Here is a 12562-nt window from a genome sequence, read left to right as displayed (position 1 = left end):
TATGATGCTCAAACCTAGAAAGGCTACCTCCCACAAAGTCTATCATTGGAGGTGATAGGCTTCACTTGATGTGAGCCTTGGGCCTTCTACCTTACCTGTTTCTATAGTACGAATCCTTTACTTCCTGCTTGTGGAACTTGACTAGTGTTTGACTCTAAACATTATCAAGGGCTAGGTTTCTACCCTTCTAATTCTGTTCTCTGATCTCTTTAAAAGGAGAAGTATGGCCAAAGCTTTTTTTGGCCATACTTCTCCTATAGATACAGAATCTGGAGAAAACCAAAAACACAACTTCGTCTGTTCAGAACCTCACATTATTCCTTAATGCAAATCCTGTGTGTGTCTCCTCAGCCTGTCACAATATTAAAAAATATATATTTCTCTGTCGCTCATTGACAGACGTAGTCCTCCTTGATTAATATCAACTCGGGTTATACTGCCCTCTACAGGAGTAGGACTAGACAGGAAAGAAAAACGTTCTGGCCACACCTTAGGGGCAGTCCCAGAGGGTATATCCTCTCACTTCCTGCTACAGGATATCAGTTTTTTTCTGTCTAGTTAGGAGTAAGGACCTAAGTTCCTTGCTGGGATCTTTGGTCCTGGCAAGATTTTTTAGAAATACTTTTTTAGGCAGCTTTTCTTCTCCAGTGTTCCTGTGAGATCTTCAAGAAAGTACGCTGGAAGTGGGCGACGGGCTGGATGTTGAGCAATGCCCAGGAAAAAGGGCTAGGTGCGTCCAACTCTGGTCTTGGGAGAGATGGAGTCCATCCGAACAGTGGTGGCCTCCCGGCATCAGGGGGATCTCCTGGCGTCCATAGACATTTAGGATGCCTATCTTCATATCCCCATCTTCACAGGCTGGTTCCCACCAGGACACTGAACTATCTGGGCCTAATTTTGGATACATCCTTGGCAAGAGTGTTTCTCCATGCGGAGAAACTCCAGAAGATTCAGTCAATGATTCAGATGTTGCTGTCCGTCAACTGGCTGGGACTGATGATCGCCTCCTTAGAGGCAGTACCGTTTGCCCAGTCTCATACCCGAATTCTCCGAGAGGAGATTCGTCTCAAATGGAATCGGAATCCCGATTCCCTGGACAATCGGATCCGATTGAGCGAGCGGACCAGGGAGGCTCTGGTCTGGTGGCTTCGGTCTCTGATGCTCAGCCAGGGGAAGTCTTTTCTTCTGATAAATTCCAGGTTACCGATAAATGTGTTGGAACTGAGAGCGATCAAACTTTGTCCGATTTACTGGACCGAGCAGCTCCAGGGCAGCCCGGTTCGGCTCCAATCGGACTATGCCACGGTCATGACTTATGTCAATCACCAAGGGGCACCAAGAGTGCCCTGGTGGCCATAGAAGTGGACAACATTCTTTATTGGGCGAAACAGTTGTTCTAGCTCTCCCCGCGATATTCATCCCGGGGGTGGACAGGCAGATTATTTCAGCCGTCAGATTCTGGATCAAGAGGAATAGTCTCTTCATCCAGAGGTATTTCACCAGCTGTCCCTTCATTGGGGCACCCCGGTATGGATCTGTTGGCATGTCGGCTCAACAGGGCTCACGCCCGCGATCCTCTAGCGGACGCAGCAGACGCGCTGAGCGCCCCGTAGGGGCAGTATCAGCTACTGTATGTCTTCCCCCCTGTCAAGTTACTGCTGAGATTTCTCTGCAGGATAGAGGTGGAGGGACTCCAGTTATCCTGGTAATTCCGGGCTGGCCTTGTCGAGCCGGGTACGCCGACTTGGGCAGACTAGTGGCGGACGCTCCTTGGAGACTTCTTCTCAGGGAGGATCTGCGGTCTCAAGGACCGATCTTCCATCGTGCTTTACAGTTGCTGGCTTTAACGGCCTGGCCATTGAGACCCAGGTACTGAAGGACAGAGGATTGTCAGCTTCAGTTATTCCTACTCTAATTAAAGCAAGGAAAGCGACTTCCAGCAAAGTCTATTATCGCACATGGAAGGCTTATATTGCGTGGTGTGAATTGTTGGGTTTTCCCTCACGTACCTATTCGGTGACCCGAATCTTGGCTTTTCTGCAAAAGGGGGGGTTGAGCAGAAACTATCCTTGAGCAATATCAAGGGTCAGGTTACAGCGTTAGCAATCTTCTTCCAGAAGCCTCTGGCTACCCATTCCTTGGTGCGGAATTTCATCCAGGGGGTGCGGCACTTGGCTCCGCCAGTGCACGCGCCCTTACCACCCTGGGATCTTAATTTGGTGTTGTCGGTTTTTCAGAAACCTCCCTTTGAAAATATCAGGGAGATTCTCTTGCTTACATTATCCCAGAAGGTGGCCTTCTTGGTGGCTATCACTTCTGCACGCAGGGTGTCAGAACTGGCCGCATTATCTTGTTGTTCCCCATATCTGGTGGTTCATAGGGATAAGGTGGTTCTTCGTCCGAATCCATCCTTCCTTCCTAAAGTGGTTTCAGAGTTTCATCTGAATGAGAATATTGTGTTACCTTCCGTGTGTCCTAAGCCTAGCCATCCTTGGGAGTTTGCATTACACTCCTTGGATGTGGTTCGGACAATCAGGGTACACTTGACTACTACGAACTAGTTTCGTAAAACTGATTCACTTTTCGTGATCACGGATGACCCTAGAAAGGGGCTGCCTGTTTCTGCCGCGACCATGTCTAGATGGATCAGACAGACGGTGGTACAGGCTTATTCTATTAAGGGGCGGGATCCCCCGTTCCCTGTTTAAGGCGCACTCTATTCGGGCGCTTAGTGTTTCCTGGGCCTTTCACCATCAGGCGTCAGGGGTCCAGGTTTTCAAGGCGATTACTTGATCGTCGGTTCATACCTTTACAAAATTTTATAAAGTTGATGTGATGGCATCGTCGGATGTCTCATTTGGCCGCAAGGTTTTGCAGGCTGCAATTTGAGGAGACCGTTGGTCTACCTCGAGGGTTTGTTGGGTTTTTTCACTTAGGTCTCATCTTTTTGCTCGATGAGTCCTTGATGCTTCTGGTTGGCTCCGGTTGGGCCTTCTGGATTTTGATTTCTGTTATCCCACCCCTCATTTGTGGCACTGCTTTGGGACGTCCCGAGTTGATATTAATCAAGGAGGACTACGTCTGTCAATGAGCGACAGAGAAAAATGGATTTTTGTAAGATCTTACCGTAAAATCCTTTTCTCTTAAGCTCATTGACAGACGTTGTACCCGCCACTCTGTTTTTGAGTTGGGTTGGGTTAAATTCTCTAAACACTGCTTTGTGACATAACTGATATCCTGTAGCAGGAAGTGAGAGGATATACCCTCTGGGACTGCCCCTAAGGTGTGGCCAGAACGTTTTCTTTCCTGTCTAGTCCTACTCCTGTAGAGGGCAGTATAACCCAAGTTGATATTAATCAAGGAGGACTACGTCTGTCAATGAGCGACAGAGAAAAGGATTTTACGGTAAGATCTTACAAAAATCCATTTATATACAGTATCTCACAGAAGGGAGTACATCCCTCACATTTTTGTAAATATTTTTTATATCTTTTCATTTGACAACACTGAAGAAATTACACTTTGCTACAATGTAAAGTAGTGAGTGTACAGCTTGTATAACAGTGTAAATTTGCTGTCCCCTCAAAATAACTTCAACACACCGCCATTAATGTCTAAACCACTGGCAACAAAAGTGAGTACACCTCTAAGTGAAAATGTCCAAATTGGGCCCAACGTTTCAATATTTTGTGTGGCCACCATTATTTTCCAGCACTGCCTTAATAACCTATAAAAAGAAAACTCATTCAGCGCTACAATCAGCAAAATGGAATAAAAGCTGCTGAACACCGGTAAAGGTCAAATCTATCAAAACCCAGATGAAACATAAAATACAAAAGGGGTGCAGCGCTACAGTAGAAAGTATAAACTCAGACTGTATAATTGTGAAAAAGTCCTGACTGAACAATTAAATCACAAATACTGTGCAAGCTTAAAATAAAGAAGAGTCCTTTAAATGTCCCAAATCCAAGCCATAAGATCAAGGAAAACCCGTGCTGTAAAGGATGAAACAGATGCACCTCTTCATAAGTGACTCCATCACCAGAGTGTGTGCTAGCCTCTCACCTCAATTCTCAGACCTCTAGGGTCATAACGCAGTGTGTTTTCAAACACCTGATGGGCTCCCAATCTGCTCAGCTTTGCCTCCAACCTCCAACCTCAGACCGATCATAGAGTAAGAGATTCCATCATAGAGGGGGGGACAAAAGGACATCTAGTGCTCTCCGTATATATAACAGTTTATTAAATAATAAAAGATATTGCACTTACAAGCATGGCACTATCCTAGTGCAAAACGAACAGCATAAGTGTATAACAGCACAGCCAGCTGGCCGCTCGGTGTGCGATCCCTTCGGAGCGTCGCGGGTGACGTCACAGCTCCTCCCCCGTACGCGTTGCGTCAGTGGGCGTGACTTCTTCAGCGGGGTACGTGGAGGGCGGCACCCGCACGCTATTTATTGATGCTGCTAAGCAACCGGACCAATCGTTCCAGGGCGGAACAGGAAACTCTCAGGTTTCCATTTTGGAATAGGGAAAGAGAACCAGCTCTACTTCCTGATGACTCCGGAGCTAACAAAAACTCATATTTACAGACCGGAAACAGGGGAAAAGACACGGTTCAGTTCCTCTCTGTCTATGTCGATGTAATTAGGAGCTAATAAATATACTATTGCACTTCGTGAATGCTAGGGGCACAAAACCTTTAACAGGACATAAAGTGACAATGCATAGTGCATAATATAATAACCTAAAAGTTTTCAAAAAATTCTTTTATATAAAAACTCTTTTTTTCTTCAAAAGTCTTTTTGAAAAAATAGCAAATGTTAAATAAGATAGTAAATACAATTCTAAAATCTTTTCATAAAAGCTAAAAAAGACGTGTAACCGCGATGCTCCGTATGGATCTTACAAACACATGTATATATAAAAAACATAAAAAACATAACAGAAAAAACATCTAAAAATCAGCAATAATCATCTATTGGAAATAAAACAATTAAGATCAAATTCTACATTTAACCCCCCTGGTACTAAAACTTTAGTCTGGTAAATCCAGAATGATTCTCTTCGACTTAGTTGCCTAGTAAAGTTACCTCCCCTCCAATGCCTGGTAGTTTTCTCAATCCCCCAAAACTTTAATCCAGTAGGGTCACAGTGATGGTATCTTTTAAAGTGTTTGGGGACATTGTGCTTATCCTTTCCCTGTCTAATTCTGTTCATATGCTCTCCTACTCGAACATGCAATGCCCTCGTGGTTCTGCCCACGTATTGATATCCGCATTTACATTCGAGCATATAAACGACACCTTTGGTCTCACATGTAATGAAATCCCTCAAAACATGCACTTCCTGTGTGGCTGTAGCTAAAAATTCCTTCCTTCTTTTGATGTTACCTTTTGAGGTTTTGCATGCAGCACATCTTCCACAGGCGTAAAAACCTTTCATAGATGGAAAGAGCCTATTATCAGATTTAATGGGGGGATCCAGAACCCCTGGTGCCAGCCGATCTCTCAGGGTTGGCGCCCTTCGGTAGACAAATTTAGGTTTTGATGGAAGGGTCGGGCCCAATACCCTGTCTTGTTGTAGGATGGGCCAATACTTGGCTACTATATTTTCAAACTTCTTGTACTGGACATTATAGTCCAGCACAAAGCAAAATTCATTACTGGTAGCCATTTTTTTAGAGGGCATAAGAGTGGTTTCTCGTTCGATCTCACTCACTCTAGATAATTCCTTCTCTATGTGTTCTGGAGCATAACCTTTTTCTAAAAACCTAGAGGCTAATATTTTGGACTGTGAGCGAAAGTCTTCTTCCTGAGAACAGTTTCGTTTCATCCTTAAAAACTGCCCTCTGGGGATATTACATAACCAAAGATTATGGTGGCAACTTCCTGTCGGTATATAGGAGTTACGATCAGTGGGTTTGAAGTAGGTACGAGTTTTTAGACACCCATCATTTTTGAAAATCTCCAAATCCAAGAATATAATGCTTTCGGTGTTTACATTCCAAGTTAGTTCAATGTTCCTATTATTGGAACTAAGATGGTTCATGAATTGCTGCAGACTGGTCATATCTCCTCTCCAAACTAGGAGGAGATCGTCGATGAAACGACGGTAACAACTCAGCTGGGGAGGACGGTTTGTGAAGATCTTCACAAACCGTCCTCCCCAGCTGAGTTGTTACCGTCGTTTCATCGACGATCTCCTCCTAGTTTGGAGAGGAGATATGACCAGTCTGCAGCAATTCATGAACCATCTTAGTTCCAATAATAGGAACATTGAACTAACTTGGAATGTAAACACCGAAAGCATTATATTCTTGGATTTGGAGATTTTCAAAAATGATGGGTGTCTAAAAACTCGTACCTACTTCAAACCCACTGATCGTAACTCCTATATACCGATAGGAAGTTGCCACCATAATCTTTGGTTATGTAATATCCCCAGAGGGCAGTTTTTAAGGATGAAACGAAACTGTTCTCAGGAAGAAGACTTTCGCTCACAGTCCAAAATATTAGCCTCTAGGTTTTTAGAAAAAGGTTATGCTCCAGAACACATAGAGAAGGAATTATCTAGAGTGAGTGAGATCGAACGAGAAACCACTCTTATGCCCTCTAAAAAAATGGCTACCAGTAATGAATTTTGCTTTGTGCTGGACTATAATGTCCAGTACAAGAAGTTTGAAAATATAGTAGCCAAGTATTGGCCCATCCTACAACAAGACAGGGTATTGGGCCCGACCCTTCCATCAAAACCTAAATTTGTCTACCGAAGGGCGCCAACCCTGAGAGATCGGCTGGCACCAGGGGTTCTGGATCCCCCCATTAAATCTGATAATAGGCTCTTTCCATCTATGAAAGGTTTTTACGCCTGTGGAAGATGTGCTGCATGCAAAACCTCAAAAGGTAACATCAAAAGAAGGAAGGAATTTTTAGCTACAGCCACACAGGAAGTGCATGTTTTGAGGGATTTCATTACATGTGAGACCAAAGGTGTCGTTTATATGCTCGAATGTAAATGCGGATATCAATACGTGGGCAGAACCACGAGGGCATTGCATGTTCGAGTAGGAGAGCATATGAACAGAATTAGACAGGGAAAGGATAAGCACAATGTCCCCAAACACTTTAAAAGATACCATCACTGTGACCCTACTGGATTAAAGTTTTGGGGGATTGAGAAAACTACCAGGCATTGGAGGGGAGGTAACTTTACTAGGCAACTAAGTCGAAGAGAATCATTCTGGATTTACCAGACTAAAGTTTTAGTACCAGGGGGGTTAAATGTAGAATTTGATCTTAATTGTTTTATTTCCAATAGATGATTATTGCTGATTTTTAGATGTTTTTTCTGTTATGTTTTTTATGTTTTTTATATATACATGTGTTTGTAAGATCCATACGGAGCATCGCGGTTACACGTCTTTTTTAGCTTTTATGAAAAGATTTTAGAATTGTATTTACTATCTTATTTAACATTTGCTATTTTTTCAAAAAGACTTTTGAAGAAAAAAAGAGTTTTTATATAAAAGAATTTTTTGAAAACTTTTAGGTTATTATATTATGCACTATGCATTGTCACTTTATGTCCTGTTAAAGGTTTTGTGCCCCTAGCATTCACGAAGTGCAATAGTATATTTATTAGCTCCTAATTACATCGACATAGACAGAGAGGAACTGAACCGTGTCTTTTCCCCTGTTTCCGGTCTGTAAATATGAGTTTTTGTTAGCTCCGGAGTCATCAGGAAGTAGAGCTGGTTCTCTTTCCCTATTCCAAAATGGAAACCTGAGAGTTTCCTGTTCCGCCCTGGAACGATTGGTCCGGTTGCTTAGCAGCATCAATAAATAGCGTGCGGGTGCCGCCCTCCACGTACCCCGCTGAAGAAGTCACGCCCACTGACGCAACGCGTACGGGGGAGGAGCTGTGACGTCACCCGCGACGCTCCGAAGGGATCGCACACCGAGCGGCCAGCTGGCTGTGCTGTTATACACTTATGCTGTTCGTTTTGCACTAGGATAGTGCCATGCTTGTAAGTGCAATATCTTTTATTATTTAATAAACTGTTATATATACGGAGAGCACTAGATGTCCTTTTGTCCCCCCCTCTATGATGGAATCTCTTACTCTATGATCGGTCTGAGGTTGGAGGTTGGAGGCAAAGCTGAGCAGATTGGGAGCCCATCAGGTGTTTGAAAACACACTGCGTTATGACCCTAGAGGTCTGAGAATTGAGGTGAGAGGCTAGCACACACTCTGGTGATGGAGTCACTTATGAAGAGGTGCATCTGTTTCATCCTTTACAGCACGGGTTTTCCTTGATCTTATGGCTTGGATTTGTGACATTTAAAGGACTCTTCTTTATTTTAAGCTTGCACAGTATTTGTGATTTAATTGTTCAGTCAGGACTTTTTCACAATTATACAGTCTGAGTTTATACTTTCTACTGTAGCGCTGCCTTAATAACCCTTTTGGGCATGGAGTTCACCAGAGCTTCACAGGTTGCCACTGGAGTCCTCTTCCACTCCTCCATGACGACATCACGGAGCTGGTGGATTTTAGAGACCTTGCGCTCCTCCACCTTCCGTTTGAGGATGCCCCACAGATGCTCAGTAGGGTTTAGGTCTGGAATAGATGCTTGGCCAGTCTATCACTTTTACCCTCAGCTTCTTTAGCAAGGCAGTGGTCATCTTTGAGGTGTGTTTGGGGTGGTTATCATGTTGGAATACTGCCCTGCCGCCCAGTCTCCGAAGGGAGGGGATTATGCTCTGCTTCAGTATATCACAGTACATGTTGGCACTCATGGTTACCCCAATAAACTTTAGTCTCCCAGTGCCGGACCATGACACTTCCACCATCATGCTTGACTGTAGGCAAGACACACTTGTCTTTGTACTCCTCACCTGGTTGCCACCACACATGCTTGACACCATCTGAACCAAATAAGTTTATCTTGGTCTCATCAGACCACAGGACATGGTTCCAGTAATCCATGTCCTTAGTCTGCTTGTCTTCAGCAAACTGTTTGTGGGCTTTCTTGTGCATCATCTTAAGAAGAGGCTTCCTTCTGGGACGACAGCCATGCAGACCAATTTGACGCAGTGTGCAAAGTACGGTTTGAGCACTGACAGGCTGACCCCCCCCCCCCCCATCCCTTCAACCTCTGCAATGCTGGCAGCACTCACAGGTCTATTTCCCAAAGACAACCTCTGGATATGACGCTGAGCACATGCACTCAACTTAAAGGACGACCATGGCGAGGCCTGTTCATAGTGGAACCTGTCCTGGTAAACTGCTGTATGGTCTTGGCCACTATGCTGCAGCTCAGTTTCAGGGTCTTGGCAATCTTCTTGTAGGCTAGGACCCTAGGCCATCTTTATGTAGCGCAACAGTTTTTTTTTTTTTCTTTTACAGATCGTTCGAGAGCTCTTTGCCATGAGGTGCCATGTTGAACTTCCAGTGACCAGTTTGAGAGTGAGCGAGCGATAACACCAAATTTAACACACCTGCTCCCCATTCACACCAGAGATCTTGTAACCCTAACGAGTCACATGACACCTGAGGAGGGAAAATGGCTAATTGGGCCCAATTTGGGCATTTTCACTTAGGGGTGTACTCACTTTTGTTTCCAGTGGTTTAGACATTAATGGCTGTGTATTGTTATTTTGAGGGGACAGCAAATTTACACTGTTATACATTATAGCAAATCGTAATTTCTTCAGTGTTGTCACATGAAAAGATATAATAAAATATTTACAAAAATGTGAGGGGTGTACTCACTTTTGTGAGATACTTTGTATATATACAGTATATTATAACTCCCACTTAACAAGTTTATTTGAACTGACAATACTGACCTCCTGCTTCCTTTACAGTAATCCACTGTCCTCTTCGTCTTATAGCTGACAGTTAAAATTGAAGGCTTCCTCAGGACCAAGTTTGCACTGAGCCTAATTTTATTTTAGGCATGCAATCAGGGTGTTATATTTTACTTGACAGGGGCTCTAAAGCAACAGCTCTTATTGTACAGTTAAGGAAACATCCTCACCCTGCATCTGTCACCAGACTTTCTCCAGCTGTCACAACATGCCAGGATTCAATTTAAAGCATTCCTATGGTTGCTCGGAGGGTCCAGTGTGGAACCAGGTCAGAATGTGCTTGGTATTCTAGCATGTTAGCAGCCACCAGCTGCATGAGATCAGACAGATGACACAGCGGCAACTGGCAAGCCTGGGGGGGGGTCTTGGCTCCAAAGTATGTAAAGCTAAATAAAGCTTAACAAAATGTTAAAAAATCTCACCTGGGGACTGCATTGCAGTGTGAACAGGACACCTAAAAGACAATTATTTCTGTGCATCCTAGTGGTGAGCTGCTTTCATCCAGAGCGGTAAAAAGCAGGTCACTGCAGTAGGTGTGAGCAGAAATGCAGACCCTGGGTGAACATTATCAGGATAATAACAGGCTCTGGGGTGGAATGCTCTATCAATTATATTAATATACCCCCCCCCCCCCCAAAAAAAAATCTCCATGGTTTCATAGATGCATTTTATGTTGCTTTTTTATAGTCATTTCAAAGTGAAGTCAGAAAAAAACAATTTCCAATCCGCTCCCTCTAGCACCCTAACATTGTTGGAGAACCCCATGTATCTCAGATGTTTCAGCATGCCTTTACTGTCATACAGGAAGAGCTGTGCTTGTATTTGGAGTAATTGTGATCTCTGGTGGACAATTGTGCATTATATGAGGCCATGGTAATAGAGTAACTCTTCACCTCCACCCCATGTATACAGCTTTATATATTTTTTCATTCATACAAACCAAACACTGCAATACAAAACCTGAATCCAGCCTGTTCTATCAGGTAACTTTCAGTCGCCAGATATACACCAATTAGCCATACTATTATGGTCACCCGCCATAACCCACGAAGGCATGGACTCCATTAGAACTGTGGTATCTGGCACCAAGCCATCAGTAGCATAGCCTTTAAGTCGCGAGGTAGGTCCATGGATCAAATTTGTTATTGTCAGCATATCCCAAAGATGTTCCACTGGATTGAGGTCTGGAGAATTTGGAGGTCAAGTCAACACCTCAAACTTGTTGTTGTGTTCCTCAAACCATTCTTGAATTCATCAGACCAGGCCACCTCCTTCTATTGCTCCTTGGTCCAGTTCTGATGCTCACATACCCATTGTAGGTGTGAACACAGCTTTGGACACGGGTCAGCATGGGCACACTGATGAGTGTGTGGCTACACAGCCCAATACTCAACTGCAATGCATTTTGTGTTCTGACACCTTTCTATCAGAAACAGCAGTTTGAGCTATAGTAGCTCTTCTATTGGATTGGACTACATGCCAGGTGCATCAGTTAGCTTTGGCCAGCCATGGTTCTGTCCCCGGTTCACCAGTTTTGCTTCCTTAGAGCCCTTTTGGTAGATCCTGACCACTGAAGACTGAGAACATCCCACAACAGCTGCAGTTTGGAGCTGCTCTGACCCAGTCATCTAGCTGTTATAATTTGGCCTTTGTCAAAGTGCTCCAAATCCTAATGCTTGCCCATTTTTTTTCTGCTTTCAATACATCAACTTCAAGGACAACATGTTCATTTTCTGCCTAAGATATCCCACCCACTTTGGGAGTAACAAGATAATCAATGTTATCCATTTTACCTGGCAGTGATCAGAATGTTCTAGCTGATTGGTATATGTATGTCATAAATGATCAAACATGTTGGGAAATGTTGTAACCTACTATAATAAAATATTTGTCAGATAAGTGCTGCTATTTTTTTTTTTTTTTTTTGATCACCGTATATATCTTGGACAGATTGAATTGAAAAAATGCCTAAAGGAAACTGTTCCTAAAAATAGCATGGAGACTCTCATTGCCAACATCTTTCTGCAAATGATAGTTGGAGCTTTTGTGTCTGATGTGTTTTTTCATTGAAATCAATATAAATCAGAATCCAGCTATAAAATGGATACAGTGTAGCGTAGCATTTAAAAAAAAAAAAAAAAAAAAAGTCAAAAAAGTCCCATGAAGATGTGATCCCATACAAAGCTAACTAAAACATCAATGTAAGTGAAGTTCTTTGTGAATGTGTGGTTGATTGCTATCAAACACCCAATGCCTTATCTTCACACACTGTAACTATCCATCACAGAGTGCCTGCTTACCTCCATAACAATAAAAAACAGCTTATCTCCTCTCAACCTGGATCAATGGCTCCACTCCTTCTCTCCTCTTTGAAGGGATACAAGTTCACGTCCTCACAGGTCCCCACAGCAGATATTGTATATATTGGGGCAGAAAGGACAGACATAGTGTACTACACAAGACCAATTTTATTAAACCCCACTTTAAAAACATTTACAAGAGCATCAAATAAAACATGCGTTATAAATATTATCCGGCTCACCACCTCACAGCGCGACCCCGGTAAACATCACCAAGCTCCACTACTCCCCTAGACCTGTATAGACACGTGACTGGGCTTCTTCAGTAGGTGGAGTACCAAGCTACTCGTGAGGTTATATAGATTCTAATCAATCTCTATGGCAATT

The 12562-nt window shown here is 43.4% G+C and overlaps 1 protein-coding gene across 1 annotated transcript in view; it reads left to right on the top strand.

Moving 5' to 3' along the window:
* Positions 1-12562, top strand: part of SMC5 (structural maintenance of chromosomes 5) — a 193865-nt gene that overhangs the window by 71443 nt on the left and 109860 nt on the right. The gene's annotated exons all lie outside the window — the stretch shown is intronic.

This window comes from Pelophylax lessonae (genome assembly GCF_965119305.1).
Source record: "Pelophylax lessonae genome assembly, chromosome: 1".
NCBI lineage: Eukaryota > Metazoa > Chordata > Amphibia > Anura > Ranidae > Pelophylax > Pelophylax lessonae.
Note: the sequence above shows the minus strand (reverse complement) of the source record. Positions and strands in the feature narration are given on the sequence as shown.